Source organism: Chiloscyllium plagiosum, chromosome 6, assembly GCF_004010195.1.
Source record: "Chiloscyllium plagiosum isolate BGI_BamShark_2017 chromosome 6, ASM401019v2, whole genome shotgun sequence".
NCBI lineage: Eukaryota > Metazoa > Chordata > Chondrichthyes > Orectolobiformes > Hemiscylliidae > Chiloscyllium > Chiloscyllium plagiosum.
In genome coordinates, this window is record NC_057715.1 from 12,545,993 (window position 1) to 12,550,178 (window position 4,186).

The 4,186-nt window shown below is 37.9% G+C and overlaps 1 long non-coding RNA gene across 1 annotated transcript; it reads right to left on the bottom strand.

The window, feature by feature from the left end:
• Nucleotides 1-1,161: 1,161 nt before the first annotated feature.
• On the bottom strand, nt 1,162-3,793 carry LOC122550464. Its single transcript, XR_006311862.1, has 2 exons — nt 2,984-3,793; nt 1,162-1,924 (listed from the first exon to the last, which is right to left on the bottom strand). It is a non-coding gene; the product is annotated as an uncharacterized LOC122550464 (long non-coding RNA).
• Between the last annotated feature and the right edge of the window lie 393 nt (nt 3,794-4,186).

Genomic DNA, 4,186 nt, shown 5'->3' on the forward strand with positions numbered 1-4,186 from the left:
AAGGCTAATCAGGTTGGGACTGTTCTCACTGGAGTTTAGAAGAATGAGAGAAGATCTAATTGAAACATAAAGGATTCTTAAAGGTCTGTCTGCAGCTCAGACTCCAGCTGCTCAGCTCAGATTTGAAGCTCCTTGAGCTGCAAATACTTAGTAGAAATGTGTTCACTTTGGATCACATTGTTGTCCAGCAGCTTCCACATGTTGCTGCAGCAACACACCACCTGTTCTACTATCACTAACATATTTGATTTAATACAAATTAATTGCTTAAAATTCCTGCTCTTTACACTTCCAGTGTTGTTTTTATAAACCAAAAACTAAACATGGTGTCAATCTAATATTTAATTAAGCAGCCATTTTTAAGAAAAGAAAGAAGAAAATCACTGGAAACCTAAACAGAAAATAAGACATTACTTGTATGTTAAAGATGAGAAATATTCACCCGTCCTACACTAAATAGGACTGAAGTGTCCTTGAATCACAAAGCTTAGCAACAAATAATTAAGAAAGTAATTGGGATCGTGGCTTTTATTTTAAGGGGAAAGGAGCTTTCTTTTATCAAATGTTTGCATTACTTGGCAAGGCCAGTTTTTATTACGTAACCCTAAAATTCCTGAGAATTGAACTTCTACAGCCCATTTGGTATAGGTACACCCATAATGCTATTAGGGATGGAGTTCTATGATTTTGACCCAGCAACAGTGAAGTAACAATGATATAGGGCTGAATTTTCCCAGCCACTAAACAATATGGACAGGGGTGATTCAATTCAGAAAGTATGGCACGATCAGAAAAATGAAATTCTTAATGTAATCAGTTTTTAAATGGCAAGATGAGAATCTTCCCTGGAAGTGGCAAAAGGCCTATGTGCATTCTGTTAGTACCTACATTATTTCAATGATATTCGTACTCTTTCATATGCTGGAGAGAATATAGATGGTACCGATTCCTGACATGAAGGGCACAGCGTGTACCTCGCAACTCCAGCTCACAATGGATAGATATTCTTACAACTGAGGCAGGAGTGCATGCTGCTCTAGGCTGTTAGTACATAGGTTATAACATAATTAACAATTTTTTTTTCCCAGTTACCTAGATGATCAATGAAATACATTTTTATATTAGATTTTTAATTTAAAAAAAATCAACAAGTTTCTTTAATAAGCATAAAATTATCCATTTATTGTATTACAAAGCGTATTCAATAAAAAAGCAAAATTAGCTAAAATATAGTCTGTAATATGAAAGCATAATTTTCTATCCCTCTAAATAACCTAAAACATACACATAGAAACACAGACAGGCGCAGAAACATCGGATAAAGGATAAAGAATAGATTTTCCTGCAGAGATTGACTTTCCGAGAAAACAAAATTTAGGCCAATACACTTGAATGGCTTGAACTGGATAAGGAGCAGGTGTGGAATATTCATACCATCTTCCAGCCCAGTGGTCTGCTATTTGTAGATAGGTCACCAAACGCATGCAGTAGTAAGTGAAGCCTTGGCAAACACAACTTGCTCAGGAAACACAATATTATGAAGGTTTTGTGTTTAGTTACAATGTCTGGAACAAATACATTTCATCCTGTATTCGTGACAAGCTTGTTTTTCAGAAACAGGAGAGGTCAGCTATGTAGCCCTTTCCTCACTGGTTTGTTCTTTATGTGAAAACCAGAGGAAACTCCAAACTTAAAACAACCCCAGAGGACGTCTTCAGCAAAAAAAAAATGCAATTATTACAAGTTATGTCATTGCTAGGAGCCTTTTTTATAAAAGGTCCAATGTGCACAGTAAAATTTCAATTACTTATTTTGGAGAAACTAATCGAGGTATCTTCATGATAATTCATAAATTAATTTTTCCACAAAAGTCCAAAGCTCAGTCCTCAAAACATGAAGTATGAAAGCCTTCACAATCTCCACCCTTGAAAAAAATGAAACGTTGTTTTTGAATGCACTTCTTTGCAAAGTATGGACAAAAGTAATTTTTTAAAAACTAAGACATTTACATACCCATTATCATTTATTATAGCTACAGTTATTGCTGATGCCTTCCTGACATTCAGATAATACAAACATTTATATTCTTGACAAAGTATCAGTGATTTCAATGTTTTCCCCACAAAAATGAAGGGTGTGCAACAAAGGCTTAACAGACTGGTTCCTGTATGGCAGGGTAGATGTATTAAGAGAGGTTAGATTGATATTCATTGGAGTTTAGAAGGATGAGTGGGGATTTCATAGAAACCTATAAAATTCTAACATGAGTAGATAGGTAAATGCAGGCAGGATGTTCCTGATGACCAGGAATCCAGGACCAAGAGTCCCATGTTAAGGATACAGGGTGGGCCATTTAGGACTGAAATGAGGAGAAATTTCTTCAGTAAGAGCCTGTGGATTTCTTTGCCACAGAAAGCGAGTGAGATCAAAACATTGAATGTTTTCAGTAAGGAGTTAAAATGGTTCCAAGAGCTAAGGGATCAAAGGGCATGGAGAGAGAGCAGGAATACTGTACTGAGTTGGATGGTCAGCCATGATCATACTGAGTGATTGAATATGTTCAGAGTGCCAAATGGCTAACTCCTGCTCCTATTTTCGATGTTTCTAAAACTGTATGATCTTTAAGTGAGAAGGTTACAATGGCAAACTGTATTAAAATAATTGAGCATTTGGGTTTTGAATTTTTCCACAAAGGCAAGGTGTTTATGATTACGTGTATACCAGTGGCTTTGTAGCTGTGACTGGCATATGATTCAAAATCTTTTAGAACCAGCAGTAATCATAGGGTTTCTTTTCACACTACCGTGTCTCTTTTTTAGTTGATTTCGCTTTTAGGAAAAAATATCCATTGACTTCTCTTTACCCAAACACCCCAAATCATAAGCAACAATTGTTACCTTGATGGACCTTGTAAATTTTGGCACAACCAACACTTCATTCATCAAATTAGCTTTCGGTTTCTGAAAAGATGCCTGGCACTCACCTGACGATACTATCCTGGCTTTCCTTTGGACAAATCCATCAGTGAGCAGCTACGGTGCTGAAACTTGGTACAAACGTATAACGTTAATAAATAAAAAGTACCCCCCCCCCCCCTCCCAATCTTATTTATTCATATTTAATTTTATGGGCAAGGAACTTCTCTAACACTTGTGCTTCTGCTGTTCTTGCTAGCACTGGTTCTTGGCTTACTGTTTACCCTAAGTAGGTTCCTGGTAGCTTTGCAGAAAGCTACTTAGCTAATTGTTTCCTCAACAAAGGTTCTAATTGTTCCAAGCAGTCTTTTCAAATGTCACTATGTCAATGCATCATCTTGGTAATCTACACAGTTAGGATCATTGGCTACTACTTGAATCATCAGCTTTTGGAAAGCCATATTTCGTCTAAATGACAGCACTCAGCATTGGAAAAAACTGACTGATGTGACAAAGGCCAATATTTCTTCAGCACTGGATGTTAAAGGAGCTTGCCAGTATTCCTTTAACAAATCTATTTTGGTAAGAAATCTGGCACTAACAATCCTATTAATCTACTTTATCATCGCTATTCTTTTATAACTGTACTGGCTTATGTTTTCTTCCAACAGCAATATTACTTCAGTATATTAATGCAATATAGCTGATGTTTTTTAAGCCCATCTAGAATGTTAATCAAATAATTTGCCAAGCCATTTAACTCTCCTGCATGGAACATTGACCTGTCTTTTCAATAGCCATCCATAATTTTCTTGAGGGCAGTTCAGAGTCAACCACGTCACTGTGGATCTGGAGTCACATGTAGTTTAGATTAGATTCCCAACAGTATGGAAACAGGCCCTTTGGCCCAACAAGTCCACACCGACCCATTTCCCAACCCTGCATTTACCCCTGACTAATGCACCTAACACTATGGGCAATTTAGCGTGGCCAATTCACCTAACCTGCACATGTTTGGACTGTGGGAGGAAATCGGAGCACCCGGAGGAAACCCACACAGACACGGGGAGAATGTGCAAACTCCACACAGTTACCCGAGACAGGAATTGAACCCGGATCCCTGGCACTGTGAGGCAGCAGTGCTAACCACTGAGCCACCGTACTGCCCCGAGGGTGTTGGCCAGACGAGGTAAGGTGAAGAGTTTCCTTCCCTAAAGGACATATCTTGAATTCAAATTCCACTATCTGCCATTGCAGGATTCAAACCCAGG